Below are 18,646 nucleotides of genomic sequence, written 5' to 3' on the forward strand. Positions count from 1 at the left end.
TGCCGGACTGATTTCCGCCCCGCCAGCTGGCGGGAAAGGCCTTTGGTGCCCCGACAGCTGGCGCGGAAATGACATTGCCGGGCGGCACATGCGCGGGAGCGTTAGCGGCCGCTCACGGCATCCCCGCACATGCGCAGTGGAGGGGGTCTCTTCCGCCTCCGCCAGAGGGGAGACCATGGTGAAGGCGGAAGGAAAAGAGTGCCCCCACGGCACAGGCCTGCCCACGGATCGGTGGGCCCCAATCACGGGCCAGGCCACCGTGGGGGCACCTGTGTCCACAGAACAGCCTGGCCTCTGAATTGCTGGTTCAGTGACATTACCACTGCACTACCATCACTGCATGTTTATGTGGCCTCCACATAACTGCTTACTGAATCCCACCATTTTTATATTCTTCTCAGTGGATATGTGAGGTAAATTCTTCTTCCTGTCATGAACAAGGACAGCAAAATGGAATCATAGAATCCCCACAGTGTAGAAAGAGGCTATTCGGCCCATTACGTCTACACTGACCCTCTGAAAGAGCACCCTACCTAGGCCCACTCCCCCGCCCGATCCCTGTAATGACACCTAACCTGTACATCTTTGGACACTAAGGGACAATTTATCATGGCCAATCCACCTAACCTGCACATCTTTGGACACTAAGGGACAATTTAACATGGCCAATCCACCTAACCTGCACATCTTTGGACACTAAGGGACAATTTAACATGGCCAATCCACCTAACCTGCACATCTTTGGACACTAAGGGCAATTTAACATGGCTAATCCACCTAACCTGCACATCTTTGGACACTAAGGGACAATTTAGCATAGCCAATCCACCTAACCTGTACATCTTTGGACACGAAGGGACAATTTAGCACGGCCAATCCACCTAACCTGTACATCTTTGGACACTAAGGGACAATTTAGCATGGCCAATCCACCTAACCTGTACATCTTTGGACACCAAAGGACAATTTAGTGTGGCCAATCCACCTAACCTGTACATCTTTGCACACTAAGGGACAATTTAGCACGGCCAATCCACCTAACCTGCACATCTTTGGAAACTAAGGGACAATTTAGCACGGCCAATCCACCTAACCTGTACATCTTTGGACACTAAGGGGCAATTTATCATGGCCAGTCCACCTAACCTGCACATCTTTGGACACCAAAGGACAATTTAGTATGGCCAATCCACCTAACCTGTACATCTTTGCACACTAAGGGACAATTTAGCACGGCCAATCCACCTAACCTGCACATCTTTGGAAACTAAGGGACAATTTAGCATGGCCAATCCACCTAACCTGTACATCTTTGGACACTCAGGGACAATTTAGCACGGCCAATCCACCTAACCTGCACATCTTTGGACACTAAGGGACAATTTAGCATAGCCAATCCACCTAACCTGTACATCTTTGGACACTAAGGGACAACTTAGCATGGCCAATCCACCTAACCTGCACATCTTTGGACACTAAGGGACAATTTAGCACGGCCAATCCACCTAACCTGCACATCTTTGGACACTAAAGGACAATTTAGCATGGCCAATCCACCTAACCTGCACATCTTTGGACACTAAGGGACAATTTAGCACGGCCAATCCACCTAACCTGAACATCTTTGGACACTAAGGGACAATTTAGCACGGCCAATCCACCTAACCTGCACATCTTTGGACACTAAGGGACAACTTAGCATGGCCAATCCACCTAACCTGCACATCTTTGGACACTAAGGGACAATTTAGCATGGCCAATCCACCTAACCTGCACATCTTTGGACACTAAGGGATAATTTAACACGGCCAATCCACCTAACCTGCACATCTTTGGACACTAAGGGACAATTTAGCACGGCCAATCCACCTAACCTGCACATCTTTGGACACTAAGGGACAATTTAGCACGGCCAATCCACCTAACCTGCACATCGTTGGACATGTGGGAGGAAACCGGAGCACCCGGAGGAAACCCACGCACACACGGGGAGAACGTGTAAACTCTACACAGTCAGTCATCCGAGGCTGGAATCGAACATGGGACCTTGAAACTGTGAGGCAGCAGTGCTCACCACTGTGCAACCGTGCCGCCCCCACATTCAGAAGTTCCATTATTCTGTGGTTTGGTAGCCAGAAGAGAACATTAAAGCCAACCAGGGTTGCAAAGGGGGAAACAGGCAGAAGCCTTAACACCAAACATACAGCAGGGCAGCGCGGAAGCAAGTTGCAAACGACAAAACTGGTAGAAAAAATGTTTTTTCACAATGTGAACGAATGTCATGCAGGGACGATCAAGGGACACAAGCTGAGAAGTCACGTGATGTGTGAGGATGTCTCGCAGTCCTTTGTGTGCAAAGTAGTTACCTCTGTGCCAGCAAATATGACAGCCAAGTTAAACACAGCTAAGTCCACAAAGAGCGAATGGTGCTGTTCTTCAAATAGGTGCCATGGGGTCCTAATGTCCTTGTGGTGGTATGTATTAGGGGTATTATGGTACTCTGTGATGCCAAGAGGCTATTGGTGGATAGACGCTGGGTCCCGATTGGATCAGCCGCCTGCTGGCTCCACCCAGTAAGGCGGAGTATAAGAGCCCGGGTTCTCCCAGCAGCCGCATTCTGTAACTGTGCTGCTGGGGAACAAGTCTGCGTAATAAAGCCATCGATTGACTCCATCTCTTTTCATCTCGTGAGTGATTGATCGTGCTACAGTCCTCTTACACAGAGAGGTGGCACCTCAGTTTGAAGTCTGATTTCAAGGAAGCAGGCACTTCAGAGTGTGGCCATTTTGTTTTCCATATTGAGGAAGGCTTAGAATCAGTCTCTGACCCTCTTAACATGGCCACGATCAAGATAGAAAAGAGGAAAATTATTTTAAATTGTTAGTTTCTCTGCATGGGTCTGACTTGAATAACACTGCACATGCAGACAACAGTTTAACGTTTAGTTGACTTCAATACGATGGGGCGATTTTGAGTTTGGGTGATGTCAATCAGTGACCAATTACACATTTCTCCCAATTGGAGTCAATGGACATAAAAATGCGGAGAGTTGTAGAACAGGCAGCTGATTCAATGTCAGGAACATGATTCTCTGCCCCGCCGACAGCGCACTCACGTCCGCGGGTTTCCTGACGGCGTGGGGGTGCCCACAATGGGAAACCCCATTGGCCGGCTGCTGGGATGGAGAATCTCGCACCTGAAAACGGGTGCGGCAGGACAGAGAATCACACCCAAAATGTTTTCCAATATTGCCCAAAATCAAAACTGACCCCATGTGCATTGAAATATATCCTGGAATCATAGTTTTACAGCACAGAAAGAGGCTCGTCCGCCTCTTTAGGTGCCTGGGCCGGCCATCAAGCACCTATCTATTCTAATCCCATTTTCTGGCACTTGGTGCGTAGCCTTGTGTGTTGGGGCGTTTCAAGTGCTCATCGAAATGCTTCTTAAATGTTGTGAGGGTTCCCGCCTCTCCCACCCTCCCAGGCAGCGAGTTCCAGACTCCCACCATCCTCTGGGTGAAAACGTTTCTCCTCAAATCCCCTCGAAATCTCCTACCCCTTACCTTAAATCCATGCCCCCTGGTCATTGACCCCCTCCCCCAAGGGGAAAGGTTTCTTCCTGTCATCGTGGCATGGTGGGACAGTGGTTAGCACTGCTGCCTCACAGTGCTAGGGACCTGGATTCAATTCCCGGCTTGGGTCACTGTCTGCGCGGAGTCTGCACGTTCTCCCCGTGTCTGCGTGGGTTTCCTCCGGGTGCTCCGGTTTCCTCCCACAAGTCCCGAAAGATGTGCAGGTTAGGTGGATTGGCCATGATAAATTGCCCCTTGGTGTTCAAAGGTTAGCCGGGATTGCGGGGACTGGGTCGGGTGCTCTTTTGGAGGGTTTCCGCAGACTCAATGGGGCTGAATGGTCTCCTTCTGCACTGTAGGGGCCCTTGGTCTACCCTCTCTTTGTCCCTCATAATTTTGTATACCTCAATCAAGACTCAACTCAGCCTTCTCTGCTCTAAAGAAAATAACCCCAGTCTCGTGTCCAGGGTTACAGGGATGGGTTAGGGAGTGGGCCTCCTTCAGAGGGTTGGTGCAGACTCAATGGTCCAAATGGCCTCCTTCTGCACTATCTACACAAAGATGTGCAGGTTAGGTGGATTGGCCATGATAAATTGCCCTTAGTGTCCAAAATTACTCTTCGTGTTGGGTGGAGGTGTTGACTTTGGGTAGGGCGCTCTTTCCAAGAGCCGGTGCAGACTCAATGGGCCGAATGGCCTCCTTCTGCTCTGTAAATTCAATGATAATCTCTGATTAATCTAGGACAAAGGTTCGGCACAACATCGTGGGCCGAAGGGCCTGTTCTGTGCTGTATTTTTCTATGTTCTATGTTCTATCGGAATTCTATGATTCTAACCAGCCTCTCTTCATAGCTGAAACACTCCAGCCCAGGCAACATCCTGGTGAATCTCCTCTGCACCCTCTCTATAAAGAACATGGGGCATGATTCTCCGCCGGCGGGATGCTCCGTTGTGCCGGCGCCCGGGTGTTTCCCGACGGCGTGGGGCTGCCCCACAATGGCAAACCGCATTGACCGGCCGGCGTATCGGAGAATCCCGCCGGCCGGTCGGGGCAGAAATGTGGCGGGGCGGAGAATCCAGCCCCATGTTTCTTAACACAGTCCCTCAGCTGCAAAACTACCACAAAAAAGGGCATGGAATATGTCCAACTTCTCAATTGATATTCTTGTTTTTTAAAATTCATTTATGGGATGTGTGTGGGGGGGGTGTTGCTGGCGCGGTCAGCATTTATACCCCATCTCTAATTGCCCATTGAGAAAGTGGTGGTGAGCTGCCTTCTTGAACCATTGCAGTCCCTGTGGCATGGGCACACACACAGTGCTGAGCAGTTTGATATATGAGGGCCGGTTTAGCTCACTTGGCTAGGTTTGTGATGCAGAGCAAGGCTATCAATACAGGTTCAATCCCCGTACCGGCTGAGGTTATTCATGAAGGCCCCGCCTTCTCAACCTTGCCCATCGCCTGAGGTGTGGTGACCCTCAGGTTAAATCACCACCAGTCAGCTCTCTCTCCCTTAAAGGGGAAAGCAGCCTATGGTCATCTGGGACTATAGTGACTTTACCTTACAAATGAGGGACTTGCTAGGCCATTTAAGAATCAACCACATTGCTGTAGGTTTGAAGTCACATGTAGGCTAGGCCAGATTAGGTAAGCTTTGCTAGAGCTCTTTGGGAAGGTTTAACTAGTTTGGCAGGGGGATGGGAACCAGAGCTATGGATCAGAGGATAGGGTAACTGCTGAACAGACAGAAATAGTATGCAGCAAGTCTGTGAGCAAGGATAGACAGTTGATAGGGCAAAGTTGCACTCAGTGGAATGGGTTAAAGTGCGTCTGTTTCAATGCAAGGAGTGTCAGGAATAAGGCAGATGAACTTAGAGCATGGATCAGTACTTGGAACTACGATGTTGTGGCCATTACGGAGACATGGATTTCACAGGGGCAGGAATGGTTGTTAGATGTTCCGGGGTTTAGATGTTTTCAGAAGAATAGGGAGGGAGGTAAAAGAGGAGGGGGAGTGGCACTGTTAATTCGGGAGTGCACCACAGCTGCAGAAAAGGAGGTAGTTGAGGAGGGTTTGTCTACTGAGTCAGTTTGGGTGGAAGTCAGAAACAAGAAAGGAGCAGTCACTTTATTGGGTGTTTTCTATACACCCCCCAATAGCAGCAGAGAGATAGAGGAACAGATTGGGCGGCAGATCTTGGAAAAGTGCAGAAGTAACAGAGTTGTTGTCATGGGTGACTTCAACTTCCCTAATATTGACTGGAACCTCCTCAGTGCAAATGGTTTGGATGGAGCAGATTTTGTCGGGTGTGTACAGGAAGGATTCCTGACTCAATATGTCGATAGACCGACTAGGGGGGAGGCCATATTGGACTTGGTGCAACGAACCATGCCAGGTGTCAGATGTCTCGGTGGGAGCGCATTTCGGTGACAGTGACCACAACTCCTTGGCCTTTACCATAGTCATGGAGAGGGATAGGAACACACAGTATGGGAAGGTATTTAATGGGGGAGGGGAGATTGTACTCTATTAGACAGGAGCTGGGGAGCATAAAGTGGGAACAATTGTTCTTGGGGAAATGCACAACAGTAATGTGGGGGTTGTTTAAGGAGCACTTGCTGCGAGTGCTGAATAGTTTTGTCCCACTGAGACGGGGAAGGAATGGTAAGGTGAAGGGGCCTTGGATGACAAGAGAAGTGGAGCTTCTAGTCAAGATGAAGAAGGAAGCTTACGTAAGGTTGAGGAAGCAAGGATCTGACTCGGCTCTAGAGGGTTACAAGGTAGCCAGGAAGGAACTCAAAAATGGACTGAGGAGAGCTAGAAGGGGGCATGAAAAAGCCTTGGCGGGAAGGATTAGGGGAAACCCCAAGGCGCTCTACACTTATGTGAGAAATAAGAGGATGATCAGAGTGAGTAGGGCCAATCAGGGTTAGTGGAGGGAACTTGTGCCTAGAGTCTGAGGAGATGGGGGAGGCCCTAAATGAATACTTTGCTTCAGTAATGACTAGAGTGAGGGACCTTGTTGCCCATGAGAACAGTGTGAACCAGGTTAATAGACTCAAACAGGTTGATATTAAGAAGGAGGATGTGCTGGAAATTTTGAAAAGCATCAGGATAGATAAGTCCCCTGGGCCTGACGGGATATACCCAAGGTTACTAAGGGAAGCGAGGGAGGAGATTGCTGCGCCGTTGGCGATGATCTTTGCGTCCTCACTCTCCACTGGAGTAGTACCGGATGATTGGAGGGAGGCGAATGTTGTTCCCCTGTTCAAGAAAGGGAATAGGGAAATCCTGGGGAATTACAGACCCATCAGTCTTAGGTCTGTGGTGAGCAAAATATTGGAAAGGATTCTGAGAGATAGGATTTATGATTATTTATAAAAACATAGTTTGATTAAAGATAGTCAGCATGGCTTTGTGAGGGGCAGGTCATGCCTCACAAGCCTCATTGAATTCTTTGAGGATGTGACGAGACACATTGATGAAGGTCGGGCAGTGGATGTGGTGTATATGGATTTCAGTAAGGCAATTGACAGGATGCAGAGCTGGGCTGAGAAGTGGCAGATGGAGTTCAACCTTGATAAATGGGAAGTGATTCATTTTGGTAGGTCGAATTTGAATGCTGAATACAGGGTTAAAGGCAGGATTCTTTGAAGTGTGGAGGAACAGAGGGATCTTGGGGTCCACGTACATAGATCCCTCAAAGTTGCCACCCAGGTTGATAGGGTTGTTAAGAAGGCATATGGTGTGTTTGCTTTCATTTTTAAATATATATATATTTTATTAAAGTTTTCAAACACAATTTTTTCCCTTACAAATCAAAAAATAAATAAAAATACAAGTAACATGATAACTACAATATAACATTGTGTAACTAACATGGTAAACTAACCAAATAACAAGAAGTAATACTCCCCCCCCCCCCCCGTCCCCTCTCCCCCTCCAAAAACCCAAACAATTTACCCCCCCCTCCCTCCCCCCCCCCCCCCCCCCCCCCCCCCGGGTTGCTGCTGCTGGCTATCTATCTTCCCTCTAACGTTCCGCTAGATAGTCGAGGAACGGTTGCCACCGCCTGGTGAACCCTTGAGCCGATCCTCTCAGCACAAACTTCATCTGCTCTAGTTTTATGAACCCCGCCATATCGTTTACCCAGGCCTCCAGTCCGGGGGGTTTCACCTCCTTCCACATGAGTAGGATCCTGCGCCGGGCTATTAGGGACGCAAAGGCCACGACATCGGCCTCTTTCGCCTCCTGCACTCCCGGCTCATCCGCAACTCCAAATAAAGCTAACCCCCAGCCTGGTTTGACCCGGACCTTCACCACCTTCGAGATCACTCCCGCCACTCCCCTCCAATACCCCTCCAGTGCCAGACACAACCAAAACATATGTGTGTGGTTCGCCGGGCTTCCCCCGCACCTCCCACACTTGTCCTCCACTCCGAAGAACCTGCCCAACCTTGCTCCCGTTATGTGTGCTCTATGCAGCACCTTAAATTGGACCAGGTTAAGCCTGGCACACGAGGAAGAGGAATTTACCCTGCTTGGGGCATCAGCCCACAAACCCTCCTCAATCTCCTCCCCGAGCTCTTCTTCCCATTTTCCCTTCAATTCGCCCACCAGCTCCTCTCCTTCTTCTCTCATCGCCCGGTATATTTCGGACACTTTGCCCTCCCCGACCCACCCCCCCCGAAAGCACCCTGTCCTGGATCCCCTGTGTCGGGAGCAGCGGAAATTCCCTCACCAGTTGTCTTGTGAACGCCCTCACCTGCATATACCTAAAGAAATTTCCCCGGGGCAGCTTATACTTTTCCTCAAGCGCTCCCAAGCTCGCAAACGTCCCGTCTATAAATAAATCTCCCACTCTCCTGATTCCTACCCGGTGCCAGCTCTGGAATCCTCCATCCAGCCTCCCTGGGGCAAACCTATGGTTGTTCCTGATCGGGGACCCCACCGAGGCTCCCAACACACCCCTCTGTCGCCTCCATTGCCCCCAGATACTTAATGTTGCCGCCACCACTGGGTTTGTGGTAAATTTTTTTGGTGAGAGCGGTAGTGGCGCCGTCACCAGCGCTTTTAAACTCGTCCCTTTACAGGACTTCATCGCCAACCTTTTCCACGCCGCTCCCTCTCCCTCTATCATCCATTTACGAATCATCGCCACATTGGCGGCCCAGTAGTAGTCGCCCAAATTCGGCAACGCCAGTCCCCCTCTGTCTCTACTACGTTGTAAGAACCCCCTCCTTACCCTCGGGACCTTCCCTGCCCACACGAAGACAGCGGCTGCATGTCCCACCTTTTGAAATCCTCTTCCATTTGTTCCACCAGCCGAGTCAGATTGAGCCTGTGTAAGGTTCCCCAGCTCCTGGCTATCTGAATCCCCAGGTATTGAAAGTTTCTTTCCACTCTCCTTAGCGGTAGGCCATCTATCCCTCTACTCTGGTCCCCAGGGTGTATCACAAAAAGCTCACTCTTTCCCATGTTAAGCCTATATCCCGAGAAATCACCAAACTCCCTCAATATCTGCATGACCTCTGTCATCCCCCCCACTGGGTCCGTCACATACAGCAGTAGGTCATCCGCGTAGAGTGACACTCGGTGTTCCTCTCCCCCTCTAATCACCCCTCTCCATTTTCTGGAGTCTCTCAGCGCTATGGCCAGTGGTTCAATTGCCAGCGCGAACAGTAATGGGGACAGCGGGCATCCCTGTCTTGTTCCCCTATGTAGTCGAAAATACTCCGACCTTTGCCGATTTGTGACCACACTTGCCGTTGGGGCCCCATGGAGGAGTTTAACCCAGCTGGCAAACCCGTCCCCGAACCCGAACTTCCTCAGCACCTCCCATAGATACTCCCACTCCACCCTATCAAATGCCTTCTCTGCATCCATTGCCGCCACTATCTCTGCCTCCCCCTCTACTGGGGGCATCATTATCACCCCTAATAGCCGTCGCACGTTGACATTTAGTTGTCTCCCCTTTACGAACCCTGTCTGGTCTTCGTGCACCACCCCCGGGACACAATCCTCTATCCTCGTTGCCAGCACCTTTGCTAGCAACTTGGCGTCCACATTTAGCAGTGAGATAGGCCTATAGGACCCGCACTGCAGCGGATTTTTATCCCGCTTCAAGATTAGCGATATCGTCGCCTCCGACATTGTCGGGGGTAGGGTCCCCCCTTCTCTGGCCTCGTTAAAGGTCCTTACCAACAGCGGGGCCAACAAGTCCACATATTTTCTATAAAGTTCCACCGGGAACCCATCTGGTCCCGGGGCCTTCCCTGCCTGCATGTTCCCCAGCCCCTTGATAACCTCGTCCACCCCAATTGGCGCCCCCAGGCCTTCCACCTCCTGCTCCTCCACCCTCGGGAACCTTAATTGGTCCAAAAACTGCCGCATCCCCTCTTTTCCCTCCGGGGGTTGGGACCTATAAAGTCTCTCGTAAAAGGTCTTAAACACCTCGTTTATCTTCCCTGCTCTCCGCACCGTAGCTCCCTTTTCATCCCTAATTCCCCCTATCTCCCTCGCCGCTGTCCTCTTTCGCAGCTGATGGGCCAACAGGCGACTCGCCTTTTCCCCATATTCATATCTCATCCCCTGTGCCTTCCTCCACTGTGTTTCCGCCCTCCTTGTGGTCAACAGGTCGAACTCCGTCTGGAGTCGGCGTCTCTCCCTGTATAGTCCTTCCTCCGGGGCCTCCGCGTATTCTTTATCTACCCTAAAAATCTCCCCCAGTAGTCTTTCCCTTTCCTTGGCCTCTATTTTCCCCTTGTGGAGATCAGCTCTCCTCTGACCACCGCCTTTAGTGCTTCCCATACTACTCCCACTCGGACCTCCCCGTCGTCATTGGCCTCCAGGTATCTTTCGATACATCCCCGCACCCTTCCACAGACTCCCTCATCCGCCAGTAATCCCACATCCAGTCGCCAGGGTGAACGCTGCCCCCTCTCCTCTCCTAGTTCCAGGTCCACCCAGTGTGGGGCATGATCTGAAACAGCTATGGCTGAGTACTCAGTTCCTTCCACCCTCGAGATCAGCGACCTTCCCAAAACAAAGAAATCTATCCGGGAGTACACCTTGTGAACATGGGAGAAGAAGGAGAACTCTTTGGCCTTCGGCCTAACAAATCGCCACGGATCCACTCCCCCCATTTGGTCCATAAACCCCCTAAGCACCTTGGCCGCTGCCGGCCTTCTTCCGGTCCTAGATCTAGATCTATCTAACCCTGGGTCCAGCACGGTGTTGAAGTCCCCCCCCCCCCCCCATTATCAGGTTTCCTACCTCCAGGTCCGGGATACGTCCCAGCATCCGCTTCATAAAACCCGCATCATCCCAATTCGGGGCATATACGTTAACCAACACGACCTCCATTCCCTCCAGTCTGCCACTCACCATCACATATCTGCCTCCGCTATCTGCTACAATGTTCCTAGCTTCGAATGACACCCGTTTCCCCACCAGTATGGCCACCCCTCTATTCTTTGCATCCAGCCCTGAGTGGAACACCTGTCCCACCCATCCTTTCCTTAACCTAACTTGGTTCGCCACCTTCAGGTGCGTCTCCTGAAGCATAGCCACGTCTGCCCTCAGTCCTTTCAAGTGCGCGAACACTCGGGCCCTCTTAATCGGCCCATTTAGGCCTCTCACGTTCCACGTGATCAGCCGAACTGGGGGGCTACCTGCCCCCTTCCCGTGTCGACTAGCCATCACCCTCTCTAGGCCAGTCCCACGTCCCGGTTCCGCGCACCCACCCGTTTCCCAGGCGGCGCATTCCAGCCCCGACCACCCTTTCTTTTACCAGTTCCTCTTTGATGTCTGCAGCAGCAACCCAGTTATCCCCCCCCCCCGCTAGATCCCCATCTAGCATGATTGCGCCCCCATATTGCTTCCGAAAGTCAGCTGACTTCAACTGACCCCGGCTTCTCCCGCTCTCTCCTTGACCCCGTGTGGGGAACTCCCATCTACCTTGCGCCTATCTTCCCGCCATCATCTTTCTGGCGTGGGAACAAGAACAGTAAGCCCCGTGTTCTCTATCGTTGTCCAGCCCCTTGTGGCGCAGCTCCCTCTGCCGCCCCACTCCCATTCCCCATCCCCCGCCTATGTCTCTTCTTCCCCCCCCACCGGCGCCCACATTTCTTAGTGTCCACCCTCCCCAATTTACATCTCTATATACATCGGCATTGTCATTTCCCCTCTAACATCAGTCCCTCAGTTCTGATCCAGTTTCTCGTTTTTAATGAAGGTCCATGCTTCTTCCGCCGTTTCGAAGTAGTGATGCCTCTCCTGGTGCGTGACCCACAGTCGCGCCGGCTGCAGCATCCCGAACTTCACCTTCTTCTTGTGTAGCACCTCCTTGGCTCGATTAAAACTCGCCCTCCTTCTCGCCACCTCCGCACTCCAATCCTGATACACTCGTACCACCGCATTCTCCCATCTACTACTTCGTACCTTTTTGGCCCATCTCAGAACAACCTCTCTGTCATTGAAGCGATGAAATCGCACGATTGTCGCCCTAGGTGGTTCTCCAGCCTTTGGTCTCCTCGCGGGGACCCGATGAGCCCCTTCCATTTCCAAGGGGCCCGAGGGGGCCTCAGCTCCCATTAGCGAGCGTAGCATCGTGCTCACGTAAGCCCCGCCGTCCGCGTCCTTCCACTCCCTCGGGGAGACCCAGGATCCGAAGGTTCTTTCTCCGTGATCTGTTTTCTAGGACTTCAATCCTTTCGGTGCACTTTTTGTGGAGCGCCTCGTGCGTCTGCGTTTTGACCGCCAGGCCCAGGATCTCGTCTTCGTTGTCCGTCACCTTCTGCTCCACCACGCGGAGCTCCATCTCCTGGGTCTTTTGTGCCTCCTTAAGCCCCTCAATTGCCTGTAGCATCGGGGCCAGCACCTCCTTCTTAAGCAGCTCCACACACCGTCTCAAAAATTCGTCCTGGTCCGGTCCCCATGTCGCCTGGGCTCTCTCCGCCGCCATCTTGCTCCTTTTTCCTTCTGCCCCTGTCCTCGAGGATTCTTCGCGATCTGGCTGCCGCCGCCGATATTTTTCTTTTTCGCTGGGGGGGGGGCGGGGGGGGACGACTCCCTGTTGCCTCACCCCACACCGGGTTTCGTCCCGAAAAAATTCCCCGCTGGGGCTCTCAAAAGAGCCCGAAAGTCCGTTCGAGCTGGAGCCGCCGAAACGTGCGGCTTAGCTGGTCATCGCCGCAACCGGAAGTCTGTTTGCTTTCATTAACAGGGAGATTGAGGTTAAGAGCCGCGAGGTTTTGCTGCAGCTTTATAAAACTCTAGTTAGACCACACTTGGAATATTGTGTCCAGTTCTGGTCGCCTCATTACAGGAAGGATGTGGATGCTTTGGAGAGGGACAGAGGAGATTTACCAGGATGCTGCCTGGACTGGAGGGCATGTCTTATGAAGAAAGGTTGAGGGAGCTCGGGCTTTTCTCACTGGAGCGAAGAAGGCAGAGAGGTGACTTGATGGAGGTGTAAAAGGTGATGAGAGGCATGGATAGAGTGGATAGCCAGAGACTTTTCCCCAGGGTGGAAATGGCTGTCACGAGGGGACATAATTTTAAGGTGATTGGAGGAAGGTATAGGGGAGATGTCAGAGGTTCTTTACACAGAGAGTGGTGGGTGTGTGGAATGCACTGCCAGCAGAGGGGGTGGAGTCAGAGTCATTAGGGACATTTAAGCGACTCTTAGACAGGCACATGGACAGCAGTAAACTGAAGGGGTGGAGGTTAGGTTGATCTTAGATTTGGATAAATGGTCGGCACAACATCATGGGCTGAAGGGCCTGTACTGTGCTGGACTGTTCTATGATGGCAGATTTCCTGAAAGGACATTGGATAATTTCCTAATTATTTTTTATTTTTTTATAAATTTAGAGAACCCAATTCTTTTTTTCCAATTCAGGGACAATTTAGTCTGGCACATCTTTGGGTTTTGGGGGCAAAACCCACGCAAACACTGGGTGATTGTGCAATCATTTCCTAATTATTCAATTTTTAATTCCTGATTTTTCTTAAATTCAAATTCCACCATCTGCCGTGGTGGGATTTGAACTCAGGTCTCTCGCCCAGTGACAATAACACAACACCACCGCCTATCTCCCCATTATTAGCATTTGAATAAAAGCAGCAACTTGTTGCTGTTCATGTCAGGGGTGCAGATGAAGGAGATTTGCTTTAAATTGGAAATGCAAATCTAACCCCAGTCTACTCGTTCAGTAAACCTGTTAAACCGGCTCCCCTGGGGTTTACCATTCTGAACAGAAATTGCTCTTCACAGCCTCAAGTGAAAACAGCAGATCAAAGAGATTACACTGTTGGTTTTATGTAATTGCAGAGACTGCATGCATTCCTAACGCATAGTTTGAGCTTTAACTGATAAGAGTTCTCAGGCTAGGAACGCCAGACCCCAAGGATCTGCAAGGAATTCCATTGGGTCAACAATGTCATGAGGTATCTGCATTTTATTGGCTCGAGAATATATTTGAGAAGGGACGCCGATTTCAGGTAATTGGTGAAAGGCCAGAGGGGAGATAAGACTGCACGGTAGCACTGCTGCCTCACAGCACCTGAAACTGGGTTCAATTCCGGCCTTGGGTGACGGTCTGTGTGCAGTTTGCACCTTCTCCCAGTGGCTGCGTGGGTTTCCTCCGGGAGCTCTGGTTTCCTCCCACAGTCCAAAGATGTGCAGGTTAGGTGATGTTATGGGATAGCGCAGTAAGAAGTCTTACAACACCAGCTTAAAGTCCAACAGGTTTGTTTCGATGTCACTAGCTTTCGGAGCGCTGCTCCTTCCTCAGGTGAATGAAGAGGTCTGTTCCAGAAACATATATGTAGACAAATTCAAAGATGCCAAACAATGCTTGAAATGCGACCATTAGCAGGTGATTAAATCTTTACAGATCCAGAGATGGGGTAACCCCAGGTTAAAGAGGTGTGAATTGTACCAAGCCAGGACAGTTGGTAGGATTTCGCAGGCCAGATGGTGGGGGATGAATGTAATGTGACATGAATCCCAGGTCCCGGTTGAGGCCGCACTCATGTGTGCGGAACTTGGCTATAAGTTTCTGCTCGGCGATTCTACGTTGTCGCGCGTCCTGAAGGCCGCCTTGGAGAACGCTTACCCGGAGATCAGAGGCTGAATGCCCTTGACTGCTGAAGTGTTCCCCGACTGGAAGGGAACATTCCTGCCTGGTGATTGTTGCGTGATGTCCGTTCATTCTTTGTCGCAGCGTCTGCATGGTCTCGCCAATGTACCACGCTTCGGGACATCCTTTCCTGCAGCATATGAGGTAGACAACGTTGGCCGAGTCGTACGAGTATGTACCGCGTACCTGGTGGGTGGTGTTCTCACGTGTAATAGTGGTATCCATGTCGATGATCTGGCACGTCTTGCAGAGATTGCCATGGCAGGGTTGTGTGGTGTCTTTAACACTAGCTTTCGGAGCACTGCTCCTTCCTCAGGTGAATGCAGCCGGTCCCATTCCCGCGCCACTTGAATGCCGAGATACCTAAAGCTTCCCCCTACTAATCTAAACGGCAGCTCTCCCAATCGCCTCTCCTGTCCCCTTGCCTGGACCGTAAACATCTCACTTTTCCCCATATTTAGCTTATACCCCGAAAACCAACCAAATTCCCCGAGAATCCTCATGATTTCTTCCATCCCCTCTGTTGGGTCCGATACATACAGAAGCATGGGACCGGCTGCATTCACCTGGAGGTGGCTTCATGCAAGGGCACCAGTTTGGGGGCGTTGGTAACTGCGCCTCTGCCGTTCCCGCTGGCACGGTACTCCACGAGCCCCGTGGTGGTGGTGGCCCTGAGAGTCTGGGGGCAATGGAGAAGACATGTGGGAGCAGAGGGAGCATCGGTCTGGTCCCCAATCTGTAATAATCACTGGTTTGCCTGGGAAGTATGGATGGGGGGTTCCGGATACGGCGGAGAGCAGGGATTGAGAGGATGGGGACATGTTTATAGAGGGAAGCTTTCCGAGTATGAGGGTGCTGGAGGCGAAGTTTGGGTTGGCGAGGGGAAACAAATTCAGGTATCTGCAGGTGCGGGACTTCCTACGTAAACAGGTGTCAACCTTCCCGCTCCTCCCGCTAAGGGGGATTCAGGACAGGGTAGTTTCCGGAGGGTGGGTAGGAGAAGGTAGCGTCTCGGACATTTACAAGGAACTTATGGGGTCAGAGGAGATGCAGACCGAGGAGCTGAAGCGCAAGCGGGAGGAGGAGCTGGGAGGAGAGATAGAGGATGGTCTATGGCCGGACGCATTGAGTAGAGTCAACGCGTCCACAACATGTGCCAGGCTCAGCCTGATACAATTCAAGGTTGTTCATCGGGCTCACATGACAGTGGCCCGGATGAGCAGATTCTTTGGGGTGGAAGACAAGTGTGCAAAATGTGCGGGAGGACCAGCGAACCATGTCCACATGTTCTGGGCATGTCCGAAGCTTAGGGGATTTTGGCAGGGGTTTGCAGATGTCGTGTCCACGGTATTAAAAACAATGGTGGCGCTGAGTCCGGAGGTGGCGATTTTCAGGGTGTCGGAAGACCCGGGAATCCAGGAGGAGAAAGAGGCAGACGTTCTGGCCTTTGCTTCCCAGGTAACACGGAGACGGATACTATTAGCTTGGAGGGACTCAAAGCCCCCAAAGTCGGAGACCTGGGGCGGGATTCTCTGACCCCCCACCGGGTCGGAGAATCGCCGGGGGCTGGCGTGAATCCTGCCCCCGCCGTGTCCCGAATTCTCCGCCACCAAAGATTCAGCGGGGGCTGGAATCCCGCCGCGCCGGTCGGCGGGCCCAACCCCGGTGATTCTCCGGCACGCGATGGGCCGCTGTCAACTCTCTCCCGCCGGTGTGGATTAAACCACCTACCTTACCGGCGGGAGCAGGCGGCGCGGGCGGGCTCCGGGGTCCTGGGGGGCGCGCGGGGCAATCTGGCCCCAGGGGGTGCCCCCAGGGTGGCCTGGCCCGTGATTGGGGCCCATTGATCCGCGGGCGGGCCTGTGCCGTGGGGGCACTCTTTTTCTTCCGCCTTCGCCATGGTCTTCACTATGGCAGAGGCGGAAGAGACCCCCTCCCCTGTGCATGCGTGGGGATGACGTCAGCAGCCGCTGACGCTCCCGCGCATACGTGGACTTACGCAGGCCGGCGAAGTCCTTTCGGCCCCGGCTGGCGTGGCCGGCGGAGCGGAAACCACTCCGGCGCGAGCCTAGCCTCTCAAGGTGAGGGCTTGGCCCCTAAAGGTGCGGAGACTTCCACACCTTTGGGGCGGCCCGACACCAGAGTGGTTCCCGCCACTCCATCATGCTCCCCGGAACCCCCGCCCCGCTGGGTAGGGGAGAATCCCGCCCCAAGTTATCGGACATGGCTAGCTTTCTCTGTTTGGAGAAAATCAAGTTCGCCTTGAGACGGTCACTGTTAGGGTTCGCCCGGAGGTGGCAACCGTTCGTCGACTTCTTCACGGAAAATTAATCGTCAGCAGAAGGGGTTGGGGTTAGTTTAGCTTCGAGTAGGGGGTTAATAAAGGTGGGACCTGTAATGAAGAGAGACGGCTTTTGCACTATGTTTATAGACTCATGTACATTGTTTATTGTGTTGTTGTTACAATACCAAAAATACCTCAATAAATTAATGACATAGAATTTCTACAGTGCAGAAGGAGGCCATTCGGCCCATCGAGTCTGCACCGACCCTCTGAAAGAGCACCGGACCTAGGCCCACTCTCCCACCCTATCCCCGCAACCCCACCTAACCGGCACATCTTTGGACTGTGGGAGGAAACCGGAGCACCCGGAGGAAACCATCGCAGACACGGGGAGGACGTGCAGACTCCACACAGTCACCCAAGGCCGGAATTGAACCCGCAGTGTTGCTCTGCGATAGGAATGCACTGACTGAAAGACTGGCAGAAGCAGATTCAATCGTAACTTTCCAAAGAGAATTAGAGAGTGACTTAGTGAAGGAAAACTCTGCCAGGGAATGGGGAAAGAGCACGGGAGGGAATTGGAGAGCTCTTGTAAAGAAACTGGACTCCAATTAGGAGTCTCTGCTTAATTAACAGACTTTTAGCCCAGTAATCTGCAAGGGTTTATGTATTCCAAGCAACCGCAAGTTTGAAGGAAGAATTGAAAAAATATATCAGCCCAGCTCCTGATTGTTATCGATGTACCCCAGCTGGTCGACATATGTGAAAAGGATGTCACATCACATTGAATTGTTGCCGGCTGTGAAAGTATTTCTTATCTATGCATGTACATAAAAACTGACTGTTGCCTTGGTTACACCAGTATGAATCACCCACCTTTAAAGAGAGCAGAACAATAGGAAAAACCCTGAAACAAAATGGGGGGTAGAATTATCCCAACGCTCCCCCAAAAAGTTAGCGTTAAAACAAATTCATGGACAGGTTACATCGGCTGCATTGCAAAACCTTTCTCCAGTTATAAGCCATGAGGCACACTGGACCCAGCGTACATATTCCCAACAGAGGTTCTTCCACATTCACTTTGGCTCGCAATCAGTTTTAGTGGTCTTAATTTGGCTTACCTGGGCAACGAGGAAATGCACACAGACTTCTTTGGCGAACGGTCTCTTGTTTGCCAGTCGATAAGAGGAATACCAGCCAACCTTTGCTCCCGACTTTAGACGGCTAAAAATGAGACAGTAAGAAAACACTTTGCGCTGAAGTGAAGCTTATGCAACAGGCTGAGACTTCTGACACTCCCCAGAAGGTGGAGTTTGAATATTTAAAGTCACTTTAAATCATTTAAATTGTGCAGACAAGTTCACCACAGGTTACCAGTTAGCACAAAACTTTCACAACTGTTTTTTTTGTCAAATGCTATGCATCAGTTCAGAGAAGATTTATAATGATACTAACCTTTATTGTCACAAGTAGGCTTACATTAACATTGCAATGAAGTGACTGTGAAAAGCCCCTAGTCGCCACACTCCGGCGCCTGTTCGGGTACACAGAGGGAGCATTCAGAATGTCCAATTCACCTAATGATGCACTAAGCGTCAAGAACCACAAAGACATATGAGACTTTAACCAAGGCTTTGGGCG

The 18,646-nt window shown here is 51.5% G+C and overlaps 1 protein-coding gene across 1 annotated transcript in view; it reads right to left on the reverse strand.

Moving 5' to 3' along the window:
• The window catches only part of rdh5 (retinol dehydrogenase 5 (11-cis/9-cis)), a 70,314-nt gene that overhangs the window by 35,178 nt on the left and 16,490 nt on the right, over positions 1-18,646 (reverse strand). Inside the window, exon 2 of the mRNA XM_072493934.1 lies at positions 18,127-18,229. The gene's annotated coding sequence lies outside the window, so the exon portion shown is untranslated. The remainder of the gene's footprint in view (positions 1-18,126; positions 18,230-18,646) is intronic.

The sequence above is a fragment of the Scyliorhinus torazame genome, chromosome X, assembly GCF_047496885.1.
Source record: "Scyliorhinus torazame isolate Kashiwa2021f chromosome X, sScyTor2.1, whole genome shotgun sequence".
Lineage (NCBI taxonomy): Eukaryota > Metazoa > Chordata > Chondrichthyes > Carcharhiniformes > Scyliorhinidae > Scyliorhinus > Scyliorhinus torazame.